General features: G+C 43.0%; 1 protein-coding gene across 1 annotated transcript in view; it reads right to left on the bottom strand.

Moving 5' to 3' along the window:
- Window positions 1-25,015, bottom strand: part of LOC121453111 (E3 ubiquitin-protein ligase RNF144B) — a 132,270-nt gene extending 107,255 nt beyond the window's left edge. The window contains exon 1 of the mRNA XM_041659613.1: window positions 24,856-25,015. The gene's annotated coding sequence lies outside the window, so the exon portion shown is untranslated. The remainder of the gene's footprint in view (window positions 1-24,855) is intronic.
- Window positions 25,016-27,061: the final 2,046 nt, after the last annotated feature.

Below are 27,061 nucleotides of genomic sequence, written 5' to 3'. Positions count from 1 at the left end.
TTGACTAGAAAATCAACCAGACGCTAAAGCAGAAAGGCCTCCACAATGGACCCCAGAGAAAGAGCTCACCAGGAAGTGCTCCTCCCACCTTCACTGAGCAGGACATCTTTTCCTGCCCTGCAAAGACAATGACCAATGACCGGCCTGAGCTGCGTGGCAACTACAGCAGCAGATACATGCTGGTCAGCAGACAGCACTTGGGGCCCCACTATGCTATCGTGGGAGTCTCACAACCCAGAGGGCGTGTGTCAAACAGAAAGTGCGCTGTTCTCCAGACTACCTGGGTTTAAGTCTTCATTCCCAAGAGGGTTCTCTGAGCCCTTAAAGGTTAAGACAGAAATTGTTCTGAGCTATTTGGTCACCATCAGTCACCTGTCATAAAGTCAAGCAGACAAACACATGTCTGAGTTAGCTGTTTGCCTTTAGAGAGTCTTCCAAAGAAGCAGCTCCATCAAAAAGAAAACCACACTGACAGCCCGAAGTTCCCGGAGCCAGAATGTCGGATAAAGCCAGTTTCTGGAGTCTCTGAGAGAGATGAGGTAGGAAAACCCAGCTAACAAAATACTGAAGGCCCCCACCCCCAGTCCCAACAAAGACAGAGCAGGGCAAGTGTACCTAGCTCCAAAATGAATGAATTATCAGAAGGCAATTGTCCCAGGAATGCAAGTTTCTCTTTGGGACTAACCAAGCAAGACTTTGACCTTACATCCTCCACTGCTTCTAGTTCTGGGGGACCGTGCTGACTTTTCAGTCCTTGACAGGAAGTGGCTTGGGAGGCCTCGGGCAAGCTCCTGTCAGAGAGAGGGCTGCAGAGTGAAGCTTTGCCCTCCTGTCTGGTCCATCGGATCTCTGCATCTTCCCTTCCATCAAGGGTCAGGATGAAAACCCGGAGTGGTAAAATTGTGGAAATGAAAGCCATCACGAGTGCTGTGGCACAGCTTCAAGGTCCCTGAACACGCTATTTTTGACTCTAACAAGACAGAAGTCAAAAAGTCAAAGAGAGAAACCGGTGACGCCATTTGCACTATTAGGGCACATTGGAGTCTGACGGCTTTGCCACCTGACCCTTCCTTCCAAGCTGACTGCAGATGACGCATCCTAAAGCATTTGCTGGTGCAAAAAAACCATCAGTGAAGCCACGCGCTTCCATCAATAGGGAAGAATGCAGGGTGTGTTGTGTTTTCCCCAAGGTCTTGGAAATCAGGGTAAGTAAGGCACATTTAGACAATGATAACAAATCTCATGGGAAGGTGGTTTTAAAAAAAAAATGGAGATAGTAAATAAAAAAGAGAGGTACAGTCCTTAGGCATCCCTTGGAAACTATTTGTCTCAGTGCTAAAACAGAAAAAAGTTCATAAATAGAAAGAAAACTCATCTGGCTTCCTCTGTTATATTCAGTACAGGACCGCAGCCTGTGGGGGCAGTACATCATATTCTGAGCAGGTTTCTTTCTTCAATCTTCTCTGGCATGACCCTCACAGACACACCCAAAGGTATGCCTAATTAATGACCCACGCATTTTTAACCCATCACGTTGGCAATTAGAATTAACCACCACAAAAAACACATGTGTACGTACTAGCTAATATATGTTAAAAGTTTGTTTAAAAATCCCTGTCTCAGAGACTGGGCATTATAGCACTCGCCTGTAATCCAGGCACACGCCTTTAATCCCAGCACTAGGGAGGCACAGGCAGGTGGATCTCTGAATTCAAGGCCAGCCTCAACTACAGAGTGAGATCCTCTCTCAAAAACAAAACAACCAAAAATCACACCAAAGGATGGAGCATGTATAAGGCCCTAGATTCAAACCCCAGTACCAGAGAGACAGAAAGAGAGGGGAGAGAGAGAGAGAGAAGAAAACGATTTCTCCAAATAGCCAGCAGCAGTAGCATGCTACTCTGGTTTCCTAGAATGAGATCTGCAGAGCGAGAGAAACATTCAGGAAGAGTCATTTCAGCTCCTATTTATAGATGAATGCTCTGAGACCCACACACACTGAAGGTCACACAGTCGCACGAGCGGGCCAGGCGGTGGTGGCGCACGCCTTTAATCCCAGCACTCGGGAGGCAGAGGCAGGCGGATCTCTGTGAGTTCGAGACCAGCCTGGTCTATAAGAGCTAGTTCCAGAACAGGCTCCAAAACCACAGAGAAACCCTGTCTCGAAAAACCAAAAAAAAAAAAAAAAAAAAAATTAGGAGCGGATTCCATGACTGTCTGTTTTTTTTCCATGATTCCAGGTTATGATTTTGTTTTGTTTGGTGGTTTGTTTTTTTGTTTTTTTGCTTTTTTCTAGACAGGGTTTCTCTGTAGCTTTTGGAGTCTGTCCTGGAACTAGCTCTTGTAGAGCAGGCGGGCCTTGAACTCACAGAGATCCACCTGCCTCCGCCTCCCAAGTGATGGGATTAAAGGCGTGCGCCACCACCGCCCAGCTAAGGTTATAATTTTAAAATGACAGCAGTCAAGACAATTTCTGAACAATTTATCTACAAATCATTCTGTGCTAGCTTGCTATCAGAGGTGATTTTTTTTAGTAGTGAGTCATGATAATAATATAGAAATTTAATTCCTCCTGAAAACCTAATAGTGACAACCATAATTATCCATATGGATGTATTATATGCATATAAAATTACATTTTGCCCTACAATATGTTGCCTAGATTCATTTACCCTTCTACAGTAAAACCTAAATTAAAAGCAGCTTCTGTCTTTTAAGAAAACACACTTTGGAAAGTTTGCAGCCAGTGACTACAAGCAACCCCTAGAGAGAGAGATTCAGTCTCACATTCACACCACAGAGCAAACGCTCCACTCAGAGCAGGCTAACACACTGGATTCGGCCATTCTGAAACGTACCTATGTCAAACATCGTATGACGGTCCTGGTTGCACATACCTGTGGTCACAGCACCTGCAAAGGGGTCCAGATCATCCTCTGTCCAATGTGTGACCAGATTGGGCTGTGAGAAGACCCTACCTCAGGGCTGGAGAGATAGTCTAGTTGTTAAGAGCACTGACTGCTGTAACATGAAGTGGCCTGTTCGTTTGTTGGGGTTTTCTGTCCCACCCAGTATCCCGCAACTGTTTAGCCCCAAAGAAAATCACACATAGGTCTCCATAAATTATAAGCTGATTGGCCCATTAGCTCTAGCCTCTCACTGGGTAACTCACACATCTTGATTAACCCATTTTTCTGATCTATGTTAGCCATGTGGCTCAGTACCTTTTTCAGTGAGGCAGATCACATCCTGATGCTTCGGTGGTCTGGGCAGGAGTGGGAGGAATCAGTTTCCTCCTTCCCAGAATTTTCCTGTTCTCATTACATCATTTCTACTTCCTGTCTGGTTTTCCCACCTATATTTCCTACCTGGCCAATCAGCATTTATTTATAACATGATTGACAGAATACAGACAATTCTCCCGCACCAGACTGCTCTTCCAGAGGACCTGGGTTTAATGCCCAGCACCCACATGGCAGCTCTCAACTGTCTGTAACTCCAACTCCAGGGGGGATGCTGACGCACATAAAATAAAATTAAATAAAAAATTTTTAAAAAGAGAGAAAGAACCTCCCTCAAAATGATGAAGGTGGTGGTGGTGGTAAGCCTTGTATGTCATCATATGCATATAGTTCCAGTTACTCGAGGGCCGACTGAGATAAGATCACTAGAGCTCATGGCCAGTGTGGACAACATAGTGAGATCCAATAGCACTAAAAGAGAGGAAAAGGGGGAAAGGAGATGGAGGAGGGGAAGAAAGGTAATGTACACCATACACACACAGGCATCTTTTAAACTATTTTTAAGATTTATTTTATGTAGATGTGTGTATGTGTATATATACATAATGTATGTACTGCCTACAGAGGCCAGAAGATCCCCTAGAACTGTAGTTACTGAATTTGGTTGTGATCCTTCATATGAGTGTTGGGAATCAAATCCAAGATCCTCTGCAAAAGCAGCAAGTGCTTAATCTTAACTGCTGAGCCATCTCTACAGCCCTGACCTATAGCTTGAATTCTAATTGGTCTTAATAATAAAAACTCAGAGTTAGCTATCAGAGGGTGAAAGGCTAAGGATCAGAGAAAGTCGAGCAGCTAGACACTAGAGTTTTTACCTCTACCAATTCTCAGACTAAAGGAGTGATCTCCTGTTCCTGTGAATCTTTAGATTGCATCTCAGACTCTACGAATCCTCAGACTTCCCTGAGCTCCTTTCTCCTCCTGCCTTATATTCCTCTCTCCACCTAGTCATAACACTCCTGTCTCTACCTCCTTTAGTGCTAGGATTAAAGGTATATGTGCTGGGATTATCTTTGTGTGAGCCATTTCTCTTTTAGACTATATCAATTTTGTGTGGCCCAGGGTGGCCTTGAACTAACAGAGTTCAGCCTGCCTCTGTCTCCTCAATGCTGGAATTAAGGGAATGTTCCATCACTGCATGGCTGCCTGGCCTCTATGGTGAACTAGTGGCTTAGTTCTGCGCCCTGATCTTCAGGTAAATTTCTTAAACAAAATACCACCACACAGACTTTTGTTGTTGCTGTTGTTGTTAAAAAAGGAAACACTACACAGAAGTGACATCGAATTTTACTTGCAAATAATTGGTTCAGCTGGTCACAGATCAGCAAATGCAATAACAGAGAAAAAAAAGCCAGAAACAGAAAATAAAATAAACAATAACTAACTATACCTTTCCTGACTGAATTCACAACAGATAATAAAGTACCAAAATTTAATCCTAATATGAACAAGGGTAAAGAAACTGTTGCAAGACGCAAGTACCAGCTTGGAGTCTCCTTGCTGTGGAACACTCACCTGGCATGTGATCCCCAAGAACACACACACAAAATTAAGAACACCTTTGGGGCCTGGAGAGATGGATCAGAGTTTAGAGCATTTGCTGCTCTTGCAGAAGACCTTAATTTGGTTCTCAGCACCCATGTCATTCAACTCACAACCACCTATATATAACTCGAGCTCCAGGGGAGCTGATGCCTTCTCCTGGCCTCCTAGGGCACCTGCATTTACATACACACAAATAAAAATAAAGTAAACCTTTGTGGGAAATCTAATAAAGGCTTTGCTCAATGGATGACCACAGCAGCTCCCATAAGTCTCATTTATAAATAGTTTTCACATTTATAAAATAATGGAAAGAGTCCAGATAACTTCTGATTTTTTTTAATTTTTAGATAAATACTCAGGATTTGTAAGCTGGCCTGGATGAACTATGTACTTGAAGATGACCTTGAACCCTCATCATCCTGAGTGCTAGACTCATAGGCACATGCCACCATGCCCAGATTATACATGCGGTGCTGAAAATCAAGCTCAAGGCACGGTGCTTGAGTTATACCCCCAGTTCAACGTCTGAGATTCCTTCTGTGGTGTGGGATTCCCATCTGTATACAGTGAATATGTTTTATAACCAGTAGTTAATAAAGAAGTTAGTTTGTCCTACAGCAGGGCAGAATAAAGCTAGATAGGAAAACTAAACTAAATGCCAGGAAAAAGAAGACAGAGTCAGGAAGATGCCATGTAGCTGCTGAAAGGGAAAAATGCCAGAACTGTACCGGTAGGCCACAGCCTCGTGGTGATATATAAATTAATAGAAATGGGTTAATTTAAGATATAAGAGCTAGCTAAGACTATGACTAAGCCATTGGCCAAACAGTGTTGTAATTAATATAGTTTCTGTGTGATTATTTGGGTCTTGGCAGCCAGGAAACCAACGTGCAGTCTGTTTACAAATGGTGCCCACCATTGGGCATGGATCCACATAAGACCTAAGAGTGGGCTTCTAGACCCACAAAAATGGGAGCCAAATACAGCTTCTTAGTAGCTACATATTTTCAGATAAATTCTGTTTGCTGGAAGGCTGGTGAGCTTTGAAGAAATTCATTATGGAATTTGCCTTTAATGTGGTAAGTATAGCCATTTGAGCAAGAAACTGTTCTTGCCTGGACTGCTTGGTGGTATGCTCCATAAAATGGACATGCAGGACCCAAAGAAAAGTGATTGCTGAACTTGCCTAAAGATGGTGAGACAGTCCTTCAGCATTCCTGCTTTTTTTGTTTCATAAAAGAGTGTGCCAGACATTCTGCAAGACACAGAAGAAAGTGACTGGCAAACTCCCAATATAAACAAATCAGTCTTTCAAATTTCCTGCTCCATGGAAAAGTCTACCAGATACTATGGGCCTGTAGGTTAAAGATGGATGCCCCAATGTTAGAGAACTTTGGGTGACTGTCCAGGCAGTGAAATGTCTCTGTCAATTCTAGAGTTTTGGAAGTTGTTTACAATGCACTTCATGTTGACTTAGGTAATATTATGTCCTTCTGGAGTCTTTGATGGAGTCGAAGACAGATAGTTATAATTTTCCTTAGTTATGATAAAAGATAAATTAGATATGAAACTTTAGACTCACAGAGAAATATTGTAACTGTAATTCTTTCTTGATACCTGTTTTGTTGTGTGTAATTTTACTATACTGAAGTTAAAACCTTCCTTTTTATTTAGACAGAAAAGGGGAGATGATGCAGGATTCCCTTCTGTAGGCTGTGAATACCATTGGCTAATAAAGAAGCTGCTTTGGTCTATGGCAGGGCAAAATAGAGATAGGCTGGAAAACTAAACTGAATGCTGGGAAAATGAAGGCAGAGTCAGGGAGACTCCATGTAGCTGTCAAAGGAGAAAGATGCTGGAATCTTACCAGCAGGCCACAGCCTCATGGTGATAAATAAGATTAATAAAAATTGGTTAATTTAAGATATAAGAGCTAGTTAAGACTATGCCAAGCCGGGCGGTGGTGGCGTACGCCTTTAATCCCAGCACTCGGGAGGCAGAGGCAGGCGGATCTCTGTGAGTTCGAGACCAGCCTGGTCTACAGAGCTAGTTCCAGGACAGGCTCTAAAGCCACAGAGAAACCCTGTCTCGAAAAAAAAAAAAAAAAAAAACAAACAAACAAACAAAAAAGACTATGCCTAAGTCTTGAGCATTGGACTTGACTCTGTTATACTGAGTGGTGTTTCTGTCCTCCTCAAACTGTACATTTTGTATTTTTCCTTGCTCAGCTTACTCCTTTTCATTATAAATCTTATAAAGAGTATCCACTAATAACCATATGACTGTGTCAATACCAGGCTGTTTTGAGATTTTTCTCTGCCAAAACTATTAATCCATAAACTCTTCAATTTAGCTTCAGGCAAATTTTCTGGACAGAGGCATAAAGCAGCCACATTCTTCACCAAAATATCACAAGAATGATCTCTAGGCCACTTAATTAATGTTCTCCTCTGAAACTTCTTGAGTCAGACCAACATAATCTACAATGCTCTCAGCAGCACTGTCTTCCCTACTTCTACTAGTATGGCCCATTAAGCCCCACTTAGAACATTCTTAATCCAAAGTCCCAAATCCACCCACATTCTGCCAACAAGAAGCGTGGTCAGGCCTGTCACAGCAATACTCAAGTCCCTGTTACCAATTTCTGTCTTAGTCAGTGTTCTATTGCTGTAAAGAGACAGCATGACCACAGCAAGTCTTATAAAGGACTTGCTTACAGTTTCAGAGGTTTAGTCCAGAATCAGCATGGCAGGAAGCATGGCATTGCATAGGCAGAGAAGGAGTTGAGAGTTCTACTTCTGGATCCACAGACAGCAAGACAAGACAGACACTGGGCCTGGCTTGAGCCTTTTGAAACTCCAAAGCCCACCCCAGTGTCACACATCCAAAAAAGCCACACCTACTCCAACAAAGCCACACCCACTGATTTCTCTGGAGCAGCACTACTCCCTCATGACCAAGCATTCAAATATATGAGTCTATGGGGCCATTTCTATTCAAACCACCACACCATAGCCCTAGCTTCTCAAGTTAGGACTGAGTACAAGAGGATTCTACATTGGTTACATTCACAATACTAAAATTGAGATTTTTTTTCCCTCTTAAAATATAGAACAACAATAATATTTGCAATATTCAAATAGAGAAGTGTTAATTTGAAAACACTTTACGAAAGGAGTGACTCTTGGCTGTAGAGTTTTTGCTTTGATTTATTTTAATTATGTTTAAGAGTCACCAAAGCAGAAACTCTCCCTTTGTTCAAGGTACTATAGTGTACAGCTTGCCCAAGATTTGATCCAAGACTTTTACTTTAATTAGTGAAGTGCTTCCATGCAGCAGAAGAAACATACTCAAGCATTTCCAACAGATGGAAGTACTTCACTAATTAAAGAGAAAGATTTCCCCTCATTCTGGATCTGTCTATTCATTACTAAGTGTTGGGGTTTGAATGTGATATCCCCATAGGTTAATGTGTTTGAATACCTGGTGACCAGATGGTGACACTGTTTTTGGAAGGTTGTAGAACCTTTAGAAGGTAGAGTCTCACTGGAGGCAGTCACCACAGGTGACTTGATGTTTTATAGCCTGGCCCTATGGCTGTTCTCTGCTTCTTGACTGTGGATACAATGTAACCAGCTTTAGCACACACTCCTGCCACCATGCCCCTCTCCTCCATAATGGACTGTGTCCTCTCAAACCCTGAGCCACAATAAACCTTCCATACCTGCTTCTTGTCAGGAATTTACTCATAGCTATGAGAAAAGTAACTAACACACTACATTTAAATGGACAAACTTCTTATTCATTTCTCTCTTTTCATATTGGTCCCATCTATTGTGGCATCAGATAACAAGTTCTGCAAGGTAATGGCAGAGAATTATCCCTTTTCCTTACAAAAGTGAGTGTATAGCATCTAACCCCAAATAAGGTCATTCTTACTAATTAATTGAGATAGGAAACTCAAATACTCCCAATCATTCAGACTTAATAGGAAGCATTTTTTGTGTGTTTTATTTATTATTATTATTATTATTATTATTATTAATTTGGTAGGGGGAGCATTTCCAGGCAGGGTTTCTCTGTGTAACAGTCCTAGCTGTCCTGGAACTTGCTTTGTAGACCAGGCTGACCTCAAACTCACAGAGATTCATTTGCCCTTGTCTCCCAATTGCTGGGATTAAAGGTGTGTACCACCATGCCTGGATTTTTTTTGTGTGTTTTATATAACATGGGAAATAGTAACTTTTCCTCTTTGAGAATAGAAAATGTTCGAAACATGATTCCCAGCCGGGCGATGGTGGTGCACGCCTTTAATCCCAGCACTCAGGAGGCAGAGGCAGGCGGATCTCTGTAAGTTCGAGACCAGCCTAGACTACAGAACTAGTTCCAGGACAGGCTCCAAAGCCACAGAGAAACCCTGTCTCAAAAAAAACAAAACAAAACAAAAAAAAAAAACCATGATTCCCTAGCTATGCATGTAGCTCAGTGATTAGAGTGCTGCCCTAGCATGGAGGAGTCTCTGAGTTTGGTCCCCAGTTCTAAAAAGTAAAATATAAGAAAATAAATAAAAATTTAAAAGCTTTCTTTCCCTTTACCTTTTGACAAAAGGAAAATCTCGTAGCAAATCACATGGGCCCAAAATACTTTATATTTAAATTCCACCAATTGTGCTGTCAGAAAACCTAAATTTGAGGCCTGATGAATAAAAAAGAGTCCTGATTAGTTGAGGGTCAACTGAGGTAGACAGTGGAATGCATACCAGGTACCTAAGTTCCTTTCGCCTCCATAAGTGATGCCTGTCTCTTCTTCCACTTAAAGTAAAGAAAGGAGGGACTGGAGAGATGGCTCAGTGGTTAAGAGGTCCTGAGTTCAATTCCCAGCAACCACATCGTGGCTCATAACAACCTACAAAGAAGATCCGGTACCTTCTTCTGGCATGCAGGCAAAACATTGCATATACAATAAATAAATATTTTTTTAAAAAAATAATAAAGTAAGGAAAGGACACTCTTGCTTTTCTTTGTCTGCAGAGCCCACTTTAAAAGGCCATGTAAAAAAGTAAGCCTTTATATTTGCATATCCCTGAGGTTTACCAACTGTGTTGCAAAGCTCTAACTTTAAAAGTCATTAAACCCATTCAGGGCGGAAGATGATGCCAAGCCATAAATTACACATACTGTTCATTATTTCAGAAAACGTGCACATAATGTGGTGTGTCTTTGTAAATTATTTTTCTGCTTGTCTACATCTTTTTCCCAGCACTGGGCTCAGAGACTTTCCTGACTATTGCTGTTTGCAGCTAACTTGAACCATTAGAACTGAAAAGGCCTCTCCCATGATCTAAACCCAAAGCACAGTGTAGGGCATTGTCCATTCATCCACATTATAGAAAAGCAGGGATTTGTTTTGCAAATAAAGGTCTACATAAAACCCCAAGTCATTAAGTCAGAAACTAAATTACAGCCTGATAGTGGTGAAATAGGAGCTTCAAAAGAACGGGAGAAATGGGATCATTAAGGTTTAAGTTTTCTAACTACCTATGTTAACCAAGGTAACCTTAAATTAGAAGCATTTTTCTTCCTTCCAGGAAAACTGTCTCATCCATACAATTAAAGGGTTGGACTAGAAAAGGAATCCCAACCAGAAGAGCATGTCAGATTACCCAGTAGACTTTGCCAAACGCGCATAACCAATCGTATGGCATGTCTACGAAACCAGAAGACTTCAGAAGTATTTTGAAAATATTCCACAGAGGGTTTCTGAGGCTTCTAAAATCACTTTAATCTCTAAGTACCCATAGTAATTAATGGACCCAACGAGGAAGGAGATCTGTAGCATTGAATAAATAATGTCCTGAAAACAATAATAATGTATTGGCTACATGGTGGTCTTGTAGTAAGAAAGAGCCACATGTGGTCTCCATCTTGGTATCCAGCTGCTAGGAAAGCCTCAGTGTGTATTTCACAAATAGTCCTGTATAGGAAAGAAAATGGGGCCTGGCCAGTTCCCAACATCTCTCTGTGAGTGAGCTGTCTCTTACCCTTACTCAATCAAGGCCGCCCAGCTCACATAGGATCTGCTGCCTAAAGCCAGCTGGCAACAGACCAGAACTGCTCAGGGTTCCACAATGTCTTTCCCTCAACCAATATTTTTAGACAATGTGACTCGAGCATGCAGAAACACAAAGAGCAGTCTAGTTCAGTGGTCCTCAGCCTCCCTAATGTTGCAACCCTTTAGTTCAGTTCCTCATGTTGTGGTGATCCCAAACCATAAAATTATTTTGTTGCTACTTCCATAACTGGAATTTTGCTACTGTTATGAGTCATAAGATAAATATCTGATATGCAGGATATTGGGCATGAAACCCCCAAAGGGGTCTTGACCCACAAGTTGAGAACCACTGATCTTCTAGCTCGTTGATTTATTAGTCTTTCCCATATCTACTTGTTTCAGTAATTTTATTGCATGTGCACTTTAGGTGGTAATTTTGGTAAAGACATAGTTTAAATTTCTGAACTATTATTGATACTAATAAATGAAAATATTAAACTTAATTACCCATACTACTCAGCAGTAAAAAAACAAGGACTTCTTGAATTTTGCATACAAATGGATGGAAATAGAAAACACTATCCTGAGTGAGGTAAGCCAGACCCAAAAAGAGGAACATGGGATGTACTCACTCATATTTGGTTTCTAGCCATAAACAAAGGACATTGAACCTATAATTAGTGATCCTAGAGAAGCTAAATAGGAGAACCCAAAGAAAAACATATAGGCATCCTCCTGAATATTAACCTTCATCAGGCGATGAAAGGAGACAGAGACAGAGACTCAATTTGGAGCACCGCACAGAAATCTCAAGGTCCAAATCAGGAGCCGAAGGAGAGAGAGTACGAGCAAGGAACTCAGGACTGCGAGGGGTGCACCCACACACTGAGACAATGTGGATGTTCTATCGGGAACTCACCAAGGCCAGCTGGCCTGGGTCTGAAAAAACCTGGGATAAAACTGGACTCGCTGAACATAGCGGACAATGAGGACTACTGAGAACTCAAGAACAATGGCAGTGGGTTTTTGATCTTACTGCACGTACTGGCTTTGTGGGAGCCTAGGCTGTTTGGATGCTCACCTTACTAGACCTGGATGGAGGTGGGTGGTCCTTGGACTTCCCACTGGGCAGGGAACCCTGATAGCTCTATGGGCTGACAAGGGAGGGGAACTTGATTGGGGGAGGGGGAGGGAAATGGGAGGAGGTGGCGGGGAAGAGACAGAAATCTTTAATAAATAAATAAATGGAGAAAAAAACTTAATTACCCAATAAGGTTATTGTTTTATAGTAGACAAATGAGTTAAATAAAAATCCATTGAACAAAGCTAAAACTATAATGACTAGATCATTCACTCATGGTAATTAGCAAGCCAAGAACGTGCTAGAATAAGGTGTAATAAAACTTGGAACTAAATTTAGATGTAAGCAATATCTTTTAGCTGCATAATTTCAGTAGGCTATTTTTAAAAATGTATTTATGGTAAGATATATGATATTCACAGTCAGTAGGACTCCGTAACTTAAATATGCAAGCTTGCTCTGTGACAACGAATTCCAGTTGTCAGCTTAACTGTGAGGGTGTTTCCAGACAGGATGGGAAGTGAGAGGCTAAGGCTTCCCTGTATGTGGGTGATATATCACCTCACGAAGAGGAAAGTAAGCGGGACACAGGCGTGAATCTCTGCTTTCGGATCCAGCTTGATGTGAACAGGTAGCCTTCCACTGCCAAGGGCAGAGCTGTCCCCTGAGACGTCAAAATTTTTTTTTTCCTCCTTTAAGTGGCTTCTTGTCAGGCATTTGGGCAAACCAAGGGGGAAAGCAACCAATACACCCTCCAAAGTTAATCTAGAGAGTCAAGATAGTCCAAATAAAAGCAAAGCGTCATGACCTTATTCAAAGACTTGGAGGAAGTGAATCATATTGCGCTGTGAGATGCCTACTCAGGCCCATCTCAAACCTACCTCTATGAATATAACTAATTAAGCCCTGGATAGAATACAAGTAAAAGCTTTTCATGAAAAGCAGGATAGAAAGCTAGGCAGGGGACTTCCCCCAGAAAGAAAGAAGAATTTCAAAACCTACAATGCTGATTAGGAACTGAAGCCCAGTAGACACACAGTGCTAGGATGTTGACATGGGTGTAGGATTTATCTGCCACATGAACCTAGAATTAAGCCCTACATATAAAATACATAGGAGGGGACAAGGACTAAAAAAGCTTTCTCTGTTAAAAGAAGCCACATAAAACAGCCAACTTACCCCCAACTAGAACGACTGGTTAGAAATTAGAGATTTAAGGCTGTTCAGAGTACAAGAAAGACTTCAAATGGACTCTCAATTATAAGGCTGAAAACTAGGAAACCATATAAGTCTTGACAAATATAATAAAATGTGAGACTGTACCATAAGAATGCACACAGCCTCTCTAGCACAAGATACAAGAGCTCCCCGGGAAAAAGAGAATTACTGGGTAAGACAAGAAGGAGAATCAACACCACTGAAAATAGTTGCTATGGCACTGACAATGCTTTTAGAACTCAGTGGTGTGAGCCTAGAATCTCAGTGCTGGTGGCAGGTCAGGGAACAGCAAGAGCCCAAGTCTGGGGATAGCCTGGGTTATGTAGTAAGATTCTGTCTCAGAAAACAAAACAGCCAGGCGGTAGTAGCACACACCTTTAATCCCAGCACTCAGGAGGCAGAGGCAGGTGGATCTCTGCGAGTTCAAGGCCAGCCTGGTCTACAAGAGCTAGTTCCAGGACACGCTCCAAAGCTACAGAGAAACCCTGTCTCAACAAACCAAAACCAAAAACAAGAAAAGAAAGAAAAAAAAAGAAAACCTGTCTCGAAAAGCAAAACCAAAGCTGAGCACGGTGGCTGTCTTAGTTAGGGTTACTATTGTGATGAGACATCATGACCATGTGTGTGAAACGGTTTCATTCACTCACAGTTCCATCATCAAAAGCAATAAAGGCAGGAACTCATGTAGAGCAGGAACCTGAAGGCAGGAGCTGATGCAGAACCCATGAAGGGTGCTGTTTACTGCACGGCTTGTTCATCATGGCTTTCTATATAACTTAGGACCAGGAGCCCAGGGATAGCACCATCCACAATGGGCGGGGCCTTCCTACATCAATCACTAAAAAATGCTCTACAGCTGTTATCTTATGGCGTCATTTTCTCATCCGAGGTTTCCTCCTCTCTGATGACTCTAGCATGTGTCAAGCTGACATAAAATTAGCCAACACAGTGGCTCGTGCCATTAATCTCAGCACTTAGGAGGCAGAAGGAAACCACTCTCTGTGAAATCAAGGCCAGCCTGGTCTACATAGCAAGTGCCAAGGCAGTCAGAGCTGCACAGTAAGACCCTGTGTCTCAAGAAAAAAATAAAAGCAAAAACAAAAAACCCAGAAGACAAGGCCAAGATCAACAGGGAAAGGTACTTGCTTGCAGGATATGTAATTCCAGCATTTAGGAGGGGAAGACAGGGGATCCCCAGAATAAGCTGGCTGCTTTGACTAGCTGGGGCTGCAAGCTCAGGGTCCACTCAGAGATGCTTCAGGGCAGAAGGCGGGCAGCAATAGAGGAAGACTCTGGATGTCAACTTCCACATACACCTGTACATGTGCACACCTACACACATGTGCTTACAACACACAAATACACACCCATGTCACATACATATGTATATAAGAAAGAAAGGCACATTTGTCACAGGTGTTTGGTGCCTAAAGTCTTAAGTACTTTCTATCCACCCCCTTCCAACACTCTTCTTACCTTCACTAAAGGGGCTGCACAAAGCACTTAAAAGGGTACTATAGCAAATGGCGCTGGTCTCAGGAGTCTAAGGACACAGCAAGAGCTTTCTCTAGAACCAGAAAACACTGATTCAGGCCTCCATGTCAAGCTAAAGCCTCTCTTTCATCCTTAAATGACTCTAATCTCCTACTGCGTCCAAAAATTCTCCTTCCATGGAGTAAATCGTTGTATTGGTTCTCTGTCGTTGTAAATACTTTTGTGTGCAACACACATACATTTTTCAAGTTGTAGGAACACATTGGGATTGCTGTTTGGATGGTCCCCTTGTTGCTCACTTACTATTAAAGGACTTGGATTGGATAGTATTGCAAATTCTGCAAAGGGAATCTGGAAGCTAAGCATTTAAAGACATTTCAAAATCCCCAGATGCCGAAAAGAGATATCCATTAGTGTTTGCTCTCGAGTTTGTTGGCTATGAGCACCATCCCTATTGTTTTACAGGAACACACGCTTATTTTCCCCCTAAAATGGATCAGTGGCAAGAACAGAAATGGCAAACCATTTATCTCAGCCTTGCGTTGCTTCTGTGATTCTCTGGAAGCAGAAGAAGGGAAGTGTCTTACGTGCTTATGACACAGAGGCAATATGTCAGATCATTTCCCCAGCTGTGGAACAGATTGCAACGCTCATTTTAAAATTACCTAATGCATATTTAAACTGATTAATTAAAATGCTCCTAGCACTATTTTAAAGAAACAAAAACAGTGATCTTAGTGGCATTTCTATGGCTAAGTTTAGTTCATATAACAGTCACTTCTGCCTTTCTTTCTATTCTCTTCTCAGTTATACATCACTGAAAAGCCATTTCTGATTATTATAATAAACAAGCAGTACTCTTGTAGTACAATCAAAAAATTATCAGTTTTCTCTGCTCCTGCTGCTGCTGCTTAAAGATGGTTAATTTTATGTGTCAATCTGACTGGATGAAGGGATACCAGGTTGCTGATAAAACATGCTGGATGTGTCTATGAAGGGTTTCTAGATGTTAGCATGAGAATTTGTACAGCGAATAAAAAGCATCCAGAACGAAGCACCATCCACATGCTGCAGGCTTCAACTAAAGAAAAAGACCAACAACAGCAAATCCCCCTCCTTCTGCTCAAACACCCATCTTCCCCTAACTCAGACACTGGAGGACCTGGGGACTGGGCCTTTAGACTGGACCTGTATTACACTATTGGCTTCCTGGTCCTCCAGTTGCTGTCATAGATCAGGGGCCTTCTCAGCACCAATAACCGTGCGAATCATTTCCCACAATAAATCTCCCGACACATATGACCATGAGTATCCCATTGGCTCTGTTTCTCTCAAAAGCTCCAATTATGTATGGTTTGTTCTTTTCTTGTCTTTGGATTAGATTCAGGACAGTTGTCATGACTTTTCTAGTCACCAGAGACTCTTCAAGTCAGTCCAAATCAAAATGTCAATCACAGTTCTGTTGCCAATGTGCCCAATCTAAGGCAGCTCTTCCAACTTGATGTAAAAGATAACGTCTGCCCTCCTTCAGTCACAGCCTACTGTACACTGAAGCACAATTAATAAAAATTCAGAGAGAGAAATTGGAGTTTAACATGAAGATCCAAAAAGCAAACCAGCCAGCCGCTGGCTCTTACCTCAACCTCAGTTCAAAATGGTGATCCTGCCTCCAAGAATCTCAAAATTAAACTGTGTCTGAGAGCTGTCTCCTTCTGTTTTATAATCCTCTCTAGTTCTGGGATTAAAGGCATATATCACTACCACCTGGTTTCTATGGCAAGTTAGTGAGTGTAGGCAGAGACTGCTCATTCATTTCCCAGTCTCCCAGACCTGAAATAACCATACAGAAACTGTATTAATTAAAACACTGCTTGACCTATTAGCATATTTCTAGCTAGCTCTTATATCTTAAATTAACCTGTCTCTATTAATCTGTACATCACCACAAGGTCATGGCCTACCAGCAAAGTTCCAGCAGGCTCTTATGGGCATCTTTCTCCTTCAGCAGCTATGTGGCTTCTCAACTCTGCCTAATCTCTCCTCCTCTATCTGCTTGAAATTCCTACCTATTCTGCACTGCAATAGGCCCAAAGCAGCTTCTTTATTAACCAATACATACAGAGGGGAATCCCACATCAAGTGTGTCTACTGGGATTAAAGGTGTTATTGCTGCTTGATCTACAAGGCTGGCCAGTGTGGCTGTTTTACTTTTCTGATCCTCAGGCAAGTTTTATATATTAAAATACAATTGAAATGTCATTACACCACACTACTTCCTGCATCAGAGAAGGTGGGCATAGAAAGGCTTCTCTCTCCACATTGCTCATCTGTCAGAGACCAGCCTTGACAAAACTACTTTTCTCCAGAGTATAGGCATGGGAATTTAGAAATACAGTAAAGAATACAAAGACGCAAACAAAAAATAACAAAATGGGCTACGGAGAAACCCTGTCTCCAAAAATCAAAAAAAAAAAAATAAAAATGGAGAAACATAGAATAGTATCGAGAGTAAATTCCAGTGAGTACTGAAATTCACCCATGTTTAATTTCCCTGTGCTTAAAATACCTCTGACCCCAAAAGGTAGGAGTAAGACAAAAGACTGCATTAGCACAATACAAAAAAAATGAACATACCAATTGAAGGTCATGGGCTGCGTCCATAGATAAACATTCTGTGGCTAGAATAAATCAAGTCACACTCACACACTAGACCAAAACATTATGTGGACAAACCACTCCCTGGGTGGAATCTAAAGCTATCTCCATAAAGGGAGCTGGAACTTAGTTGGATCCTTAGATTTTTTTTTTTTTTTTGAGGTAGGAACAGAGAGATCTACTTCTCTATTCCTGGAGTACAAGGTCTGGCAATTAGTCGCACCTGTTGACAATAACCTTGAGAGAGCAGAACTCTCTGGTCAACTTGTAGGTGGGACCTTTGTTTGAGGTAGAAACACAATAACCTTGTAGGAAGTAGGCTTCCAACTCTCTGACCTTTGATCAATATGGGAAATTATGAGCTTCCACAATTCCTCCCTTTTTATTAATTTTAATAAAGCCTGTGCTTCTGCAACAGGACAGATGATTGCATCTGCCTTAAGTTGAACACTTTCCCACTTCCCAGACTTACCTGTCTTCAGAACATGCATTCCAACTACGCACTTTTCTTAGGAGTTCAGTTGGAATCACAGAAGAGCAGAATTCATAGAGTCAGAATCCCCCACCGCACAGAAGTCCAGTTCTCATCCTCCCAGCCAGGATCCCCATGTTATACGACAACACAGTTATGAAGAGTTATCTTGGGTTCCTCTTCTCTGTCACCTGTCATATCCAGTCCCATTAACTTTATTTCTACATCTCTCCAACCAGCCCCTCCTCCCATACCCTCTGCTTTCGCTCTCATTCACCACTAATTATAACCCATGCCTTTTTAAGGTAGGAAAGTGGAGTATTCCTAAACCCAGGGAGAAACTTTCCATCAGCAGAGGATCACAGGTGGAAATGTGGGAGAGGGAAGACAAGCCATGAGGCAGAATGACAGAAGAGAAGATGGGAACATAGGGGAAAGGAGACGGTTCTCTGAAGGAGAAGTAAAACGCCATCTGAGATTCCTGTTTAGTAGTTTGCACAACTTGCTAATATCAAATTTCCCTTCTTTGTGAAACAGACAAATGTTAGGTGGTGATGTTTGGACCCCCTTAGTTGGCAACCTTAACTTTTCTTTGAAACAGATTTGAGATTATATCCCAAAGTGGATCTTACACTCACTGTTTTCTACTTTGTTCATCTTTACATCCATCCATCCACCCATCCATTCATCATCCACCCATCACCCATCCATCATCCATCCATCATCCATCCACCATCCATCCATCATCCATCCACCATCCATCCATCATCCATCCACCATCCATCCATCCATCATCCATCCACCATCTATCCATCATCCATCCACCATCCATCCACCATCCATCCATCATCCATCCACCATCCATCCATCATCCATCCATCATCCATCCACCATCCATCCATCATCCATCCACCATCCATCCATCATCCATCCACCATCCATCCACCATCCATCCACCATCCATCCACCATCCATCATCCATCCACCATCCATCCATCATCCACCCATCATCCATCCATCATCCATCCATCATCCATCCACCATCCATCCATCATCCATCCATCATCCATCCATCATCCATCCACCATCCATCATCCATCCACCATCCATCATCCATCCATCATCCATCATCCATCATCCATTCACCATCCATCATCCATCCACCATCCATCATCCATCCACCATCCATCATCCATCCACCATCCATCCATCATCCATCCATCATCCATCCATCATCCATCCATCATCCATCCACCATCCATCATCCATCCACCATCCATCCATCATCCATCCATCATCCATCCACCATCCATCCATCATCCATCCACCATCCATCCATCATCCATCCACCATCCATCCACCCATCATCCATCCACCATCCATCCATCATCCATCCACCATCCATCCACCCATCATCCATCCACCATCCACCCATCATCCATCCATCATCTATCCATCATCCATCCACCATCCATCCATCATCCATCCATCATCCATCCATCATCCATCCACCATCCATCCATCCATCCATCATCCATCCATCATCCATCCACCATCCATCCACCATCCATTCACCATCCATCATCCATCCACCCACCCATACATACATACATCATCCATCCATCCAATCTCTTTCCCTCCCTCCTTCCTTCTTCCGCACTTCCCTCCCTTTCTCTTTTTCTCCTTCCTCCTCTTTCCTCTCTTCCTGATAATAGTCCAACTGTATTAAACATTGCCACACTGTCACATTGTCACACTGTCACATGGCTTCTGTAGTTAAGAGGCAGGAGGATGAATGCTGTTGCCCAGTCAATTTCTCCTTTCTTCTCTTTTTCTTTAATCCAGGACTCTAGTGTGTGGGATGATACTGCCACCCACATTTACAACACAGACATCTGCACACATGCACAGACACACCTGGAGGTATATCTCCCGGGTGCTTCCAAATCCAGTCACAGTAACAATGAAGACGAACCATTGCATTGTGTTCTAATCTGTAACTGCTCTTGCAGAGCAACATTAAAAAACAAGAAAGCTTCTGAGCCCTGAAGGAGACATTAAACACTAGAGCAGTGGTTCTCAACCACTCATGACCCTTTCGGAATCAAACGACCTTTTTACAGGGGTCGCCGAAGAACATCAGAAGATAGATTTTTATTACGATTTGCTAGAGTTGTGAAGTAGCAATGAAAATAATTTTATGGTTGGTGGCCATCATGATATGAGGAACTGTATTAAAGATTAGCAGCATTAGGAAGGTTGAGAACCACTACCATAGAGATTTGTGTTTAGGGAGCAGTGAAGAGTATGTCAATTAGTCATCAATAGGTGTCTAGCAAATCCTCAAATTTCTAAAATTATAAAGAAAAAAATTTTGTGCACATCTTGATTACTTGGGTCCACTTTATTCTTGGAAACACATTAAATGTTGTGGTTGTGTCTAAGTATTAAATCAATGCCAGGTGGTTAAGTTTCATGCCTTGACTGCATCTAAGATGAAATGTACAAACATATGAAGACCTTATAAAGTCTTTTCATAATTAGGAAATATCTCAGAAGCCCCAAATGTGCACCGCACCATCATGAAGAATCTTGTACTCTTAGGGAAGCAGTGTGACACATTGCGAGAGGTGTGTGTCCTTGATGAGGGTGCTGACTTCTCTGGATGACAGCTCACACACACTCTGTGAATAAGTATTCTGCCTGAATATACCACATGCATGCCTAGTGCTCACAGAGACCAGAAGAGGGCATCAGATCCCCTGGAACTGGAGTTTTAGATGATTGTGAGCTGCCGTGTGGGTGCTGGGAATCAAACTTGGGTCCTCTGGAGGAGCAACTAGCGCTCTTAACTGCTATTTCTCCAGCACCTGAAGATATTTCTTTCTTTTTTTTTTTTTTTTTTTTTTTTTTTGGTTTTTCGAGACAGGGTTTCTCTGTGGCTTTGGAGCCTGTCCTGGAACTAGCTCTGTAGACCAGGCTGGTCTCGAACTCACAGAGACCCGCCTGCCTCTGCCTCCCGAGTGCTGGGATTAAAGGCGTGCGCCACCGTCACTCAGCCTCTTAATGCATATAAAGTACCTCAATAAATAGTAAATAATTGTGCTATGCCAAGAATATTTATCTAAGCCAGGTGGTGATGGTATACACCTTTAATCCCAACAGAGATAGGCAGATTTCTGTGAGTTCTAGGCCAGCCTGGTCTACAAGAGTGAATACCAGGACAGGCTCCAAAGCTACACAGAGAGACCCTGTCTCAAAACAAACAAACAAACAAATAAACAAGGAAAAAATATTTATCTAAGTTTTCTGTGACCTCTCAAGGTTGAATTCAGTCCTTTTAATGCCACATATCAGAATAAAGCATTTTTATAACTAGTAAGAAAATACTAAACATCAACACTTTAGGTCCATTTACTATCCTATTGAATACATATATAAATTCATTTCATGTGAACAAAATCTTGAAGATAAAGATTTTGAAGGAGAGAAATATTAAGGAATGGACTTCTAAAGGACAAGTTCCAAGGAAATAGAGATCCAAAGGCAAGAAACAAGGATTAGTTTTATATCAGACAGAAAACCCTGTCCTAACAGGAATCATTATCGTCTTTACTTTATATAGAGCTGTGATTCGGAGAAGTCAGCATTCCATCAAGGAAGCACAGCACTTCCTAACGAGTACAGGGTGCTGAATGATCTCTAGACGACTGTTGCACACATTCGGGGCCATCTGAGCTAGAGCGTACTTCTGAAAAGTCATTAGGAAGTCTCCATATGTTTTTATAACTCAGCTTACATGCATTGAATGCGTGGAACTCAACTGTCCAACATTGATGTAAGATAGAAGGGAGCTACAAGAGACCAGGCTGTGGTGGCGCACGCCTTTAATCCCAGCACTCGGGCAGGCGGGCAGGCGGCTCTCCGTGCGTTCAAGACCAGGCTGGTCTACAAGAGCTAGTTCCAGGGCAGGCTCCAAAGCTACAGAGAATCCTTGTCTCAAAAAAGCAAAAACAAAATACCATATTTCAAGGGACCTGAAGAGGCTGAAGGCTATCTATCCACTCTTGAGTGATGCTTGGATTCACCAAGCCTCCTCTTCCTACATCCTGCCTTGCTCTTTCATCCATCTATATTCATCCGCCTTGAGGTACCGTTTGTCTTATGCCAGCCAATCCAAGCAGTCCCCACCCAATATAATGAAAGTCCTAGGGTGTTAGTTTCAAGTCGCTTGCTGCCTTTGTAAATGATCTACATTATCTTTAATGCTGCGTTGAGTTTCATTGGAAATCTAGCCGAGATTTGCAACCTACTTGGCAGCCATTGCCACCCGATCGAATGCATATGTAAATTCATCTCAGGTATTCAGAAATCCTCATTACTTTGAGAACTGGAAAGATGTAAAACTTAATGCCTATTCTCAAAGATTGGATTACGGCAATGAGCACTTGGGTATTCATCTGTAGAAAAGAATGATTAAAACTGAGATGAATTCGGAGGTGCCCTTCCAACTTTAATACCCTGTGGCTCTATTCTTTCTACACCCTGGCATCATTGAGAAATTCACATGGCCCCACGAAACAAGGCAAGCGATGCAGCCAGCCTGCGGAGGGCTGGGCTCTCCATGGCCAAAGGTATTTCTTAGGATACTGAGCTAACACTGCAACTGTGTTTTGCAACCTATACAAATGTGTTCTAGTTGATGGGAGGGAAGAAAAATTCAATCCAAAGTGCCAGCCATTCCTCTGTGAGCTAGTGCGGCAGAAAGAGAATTTGTGGGGGTCACTGAAGCATCAAGTTACAGACTAAATTAAAGGTCTGCAGAAGAGTGGTAGGGTCTAATCATCCACAGGCTGAGGCTTCCAGAATGGGATTCCACCACCGTTCCTCTCTAGGCTCACAGCAGGCCGGGAACTTCCAGCAGCTTTTTCTTGATTTTTTTTTTAAAGGACTTCTAGTTCCATATAGATCTTGGATTATTGTCTTGAAGCCCTACTTCTGTCATATTAAAATTTCCATGAAAAGTGATCAAAACCTAAAGCTTAAATGTCTCACCACAGAGAAAAATATTGTGGTTTTTGGTTCGTATGAAAAACATGTGTTACGTATATAATTATAGAAGTCTCAGATCTAAAGCGCACACCATACACAAAACCTTTGGGAAATAACTTTTGCCTCGCCAATAGAATTTGTAGCATGATACTGTGTTCTGTCTATAACCATGCCATCAAAGGAGCACTTTGCCAAGGCCAGCTAGCAACAGGGCGTTTCTTCACGGGCTGTGATCAGACCTCAAACAAGGGTCTACGGGAATAAAGTGAGGTCAGTTTTAACACGTACAGCATTCTCAGGACTGGTTGGGCTGAAGCGTGTGCATCTGCACTAGTTTTCCTTAGGGAAGGTTAATTTTAGAAAGAAGAAAAATTTTTGCCAGGAAGACAATCACATTGGCTCAATAACTAGTCAGCGTCTTTTCTCAAATGTTCAAATGCCTTTCTGGCTTCCCCGTGTCTAGCTTGTCCTTAATATTCTTGAAAGGAGGTACCATGTATCACCCCTATTTCAACACATCTCATTCCATAAAAAAAAATAGATGTATGAGTAGTTAATATATGTTAACCTAGCCCCTTTTCAGGAGACACAAATAATCTGTCTTCCCTGACAGCCTCTGATGGCTTCACGGGTACTTAAACCGGTCCAGGAACACATAAAGATGCATAAAACTAGTAGATACACAACGAGAGGCTTACAGGACAGTCAGAGAAGACCTGGGCTCACACAATTGGGAGCATTAGCAGAATTTGGGTTAATTTACATGATCCTTTCTTCTTTTGTTGCCTGGAGATTGGTCTGTCTGAATCTTTTGCCTTTAAGCAAGCAACAAGTGAACCAGCCAAAGGCCTGCATTCCATCATTGACAAAAATCAAGGGGCAGTCAAGAGGAAGACGTCCAATTACCAGCAGGATAAGCCTCCACCCTTTCCAGTCACGGAATATTCATGAGGAAAAACTTTAAAACGTGACCTTTTAATCTGGCCTCTTAGAAGCGTTGCATTTTCCCCTATTCCTATAGCTGAGTTTCAAAATAACACTAACCCTCCCTTCCCCAAACTGCTGTGTAAGAAGCAAGAAGCAAGGCACCGCAACAAAACAAACCATCAGCTCCGGAGACGGAGGCTTTCTCCCACGTGGATCTTAAACGTTCAAGAGGAAAACTGCTGAGGAGGAGCGCACTCCTGGCAGAATTTTTAGACATAAAGCACATACACATACACAGCCTTCCTCTTCCTCTCTCCCTCTACTTCTTCCCCTCTCCCTCCAGGTCTGAATCTCAAGATTTTAGAACGGGGCCTGAGGGTTCAGTTTGTTTGTTTGTTTGTTTGTTTGAAGCTCCAGGATAAGAGATACTGCTTCAAGGTCGAATAAACACGTAGCGGTTGCTGTAGCCTTGAAAAGGCTGTAAACTTCTCCACCTTTTAAACTGGGAAAGGGGGTAGGGTAGAGGCTGCAGAACCCCAACTTGCTGTTCAGTGGGGACACAAAGTTAAGGTGGTATATTGCAATGACCTCATTTAAGAGCTGATATTCTTTCCAAAGTCAGGACAATGATGCAAGGTGAGCGTAAGTTCTGGAAGATGGGGAATTGCAGCATTTCAGACGCCAACTTATTTCCAGACCTCAGGGGCAATTAGTGCAACTGTGTGTCGCACACCTGGCGAGGGTGGAAGATCTTAAGCCACCCACTCGCCCTCAGCACCCAGCGTCTGCGCGCCGGATTCCTGGAGCGGTCTTGGGAAAGAAGTGAAAGTGAGGGGTGGATGGTGGAGAGGAGGTAAAGGTCCCACGGGCCGCAGAGCAGAAACCCAGAAGGCGCAGGGGAGCTCTTGCCCGTCACCCAGGATAGGGCTTCAGCTTGGCGCCGAAGACCCGGAGAAGGGCAAAGGAAAAAGGTGAAGAGGTGGCAGCTCCGGGAAGGTAGGAATGCACCCGGCACGGCGGGTGTCGCAGCTCCTGGGCTTCACCGAGCCACTCCTTACCTTAAGGTCCAAGTCGCAGCCTGAGACTCCCGGAGGGGCAGGGCTCGGTTGTCAGTGTCTCCAGCCAGCGGCTTCTGGCATCAAAGGCTTTCGAATCTTCTAGCTACCATCCTGGGGCTCGCTTCTGTGGCCTGCGGCCCTTGCACCTCGCTCCCCTGGCCACCGGCGTCCGCCGAGCCGCTCCCTCGCTGTTTATTCCGGGAGTCAGGCCCCTCTCCTCCGGCTCCCCGCCTCCAGCGCGCGCGCACACCTCCCCGGGAGGCGCACTCCTTATCTAGCAGGCAGCGCGAGTGCGCCAGGAAAACCGGACGCTGGGCAACTTAGAAAATCTGTTTAAAATCTTTCATATGCGCGACGAGGTTCAAAGAACTATTCACCTCCACCTCCCGCCTCCACTGAGTGTCTTCACCCCACTTCCCAACGCCTGGTATTCTCGTGAGCACCGTTCTGAGACTCTTCTGCCAGGCATCTATCTACACCTTTTCTAAAATAAACCTATCGTTGGTTTTAAAATGTAGATATCCCCCCCTCTCTTTAAACCTAGGGTGCTGATCTCGGGAGGGATATATTCAGCTGCACAAGTCAGGGCAAGTGTCCTTAGTCAGTACTATAGATGTGTGCCACCTGTAAGGGCCAGAGCGCAGGATGGAGCCCTTAATTATTCTCTGGTTTTGGCTACTGAGTCTGTCCCATCTTCCTCTGCCCCAGGAAAGACCCAGTTCTGAGGCTCCAATTCCAGGGAGAAGCAGAGGGCTATGTTCAAGGAAGAGCGTTCTAATGGAGGACGAACTCGCAAATGTGTACAGCCTACTTAATAATACTGCAGAGGAGAAAGAATGGGGAACAGTCCAGGAAACATCACCTCTCACTAACGTGAGGGAGCCGAAAGTGATGTAATCCCAACGGGATTGTGGAAGGCGAGCTGTCAAGTGGTAGCCTAGTCATTTATTCACCTATGAGTATAATGCATATTTATGGAATAAGTTATTTACGGTCATGTCATAACTCAAGGGCTGACCAGAATTAACTTGGTAACCAGTTTATAACAACGCCCTGGAAAATACAGATATCCACTGAAGAGACTGCACATTAATCCCTTATCATTTCTAAATTTATCAAATAGCTTTCTAATCTTAGGGCTTTAAAAGGAGGCAGTTGCTAGAACTGTCAGATTTCTGTATTGAGCAGGAGGTGGATTAGTGGGAGATGAAATCATCAAACATGTCACTGCAATTAGTTCTGGAGACTGAAGAGCTTGGGAAGTATCTTTGCGGACAAGACATGAAGGTGACCGTAGGACGAGTCGATCTGCTCTTCGACGCAGATGCTATGACGGGGGATGCCCACAGGGGGCAGTATGGATGAGACAGAAGGGTCAGCGCAATCTGGCTGCAACAGTAGATGGATAAAGTCTTCCAGAAGGGAAAGTAACAGGGAGAGAAAGTCAAAAGGAAAAAACCGCTTGGCAATTCAAAGAACTTACAGTTCATCTCCTGGGGGTAAGACTGCAGATGGTTGAGAAGAGTGGACTCAAGGCTAGAAGCGAGCGGCAGAGAGCAGGTCGGGCAGCATCTCTGGGCCAACCATGCTTTTAAAGACTGCACTTTATTTCACAGATGAGGAGATGCGGGCATATTAGCACAGAGGTGTGGTATCAGATTTTTATTTGAGAAAAACTACTGGCTGAGGCAGAGCAGAGCAGTGGTGGAGTACAGAAAGAATCCCGAAGAGTGCTACAAAGGACATTTAAAGCAGCAAACATCGACAAATCCAATTTCAGTCCCATGAAACATCCTCAAAGGGATAAGCCTTTCCTGGAGAAAGGGAGAAGGTTCAGGGTGGTAACGAATCGTGAAAAGACAAAGGTAAAAAGAAATAAGAGAGAACACAGGCTTTTAAACCTGCCTTATTTATGTAGTGATTATCTCACTAATTCGGGGATAGGAAGGGATGTTAGTGAGGACCAGAAAATAGCTCGACAGGTCAATGTGCTTACACTCAAGTTTGTTAAGCCTGATTATGATTCCCCAGCCCCACATTAGGAAAAGAATGCTCCTGCAAGTTTTCCATGACTGCCCTATCCTAGCATACATGTGCACATACACAGTAAATAAAATGTAATCATCTTCTGGGGCTGGAGAGATGGCTCAGTGGTTAAGAGCATTGCCTACTCTTCCAAAGGTCCTGAGTTCAATTCCCAGCAACC

This window comes from Microtus oregoni, unplaced genomic scaffold (assembly GCF_018167655.1).
Source record: "Microtus oregoni isolate MIOR12 unplaced genomic scaffold, Mior012 000011F_ref0000422, whole genome shotgun sequence".
NCBI classification, from domain to species: Eukaryota; Metazoa; Chordata; class Mammalia; order Rodentia; family Cricetidae; genus Microtus; species Microtus oregoni.
Note: the sequence above shows the minus strand (reverse complement) of the source record. Positions and strands in the feature narration are given on the sequence as shown.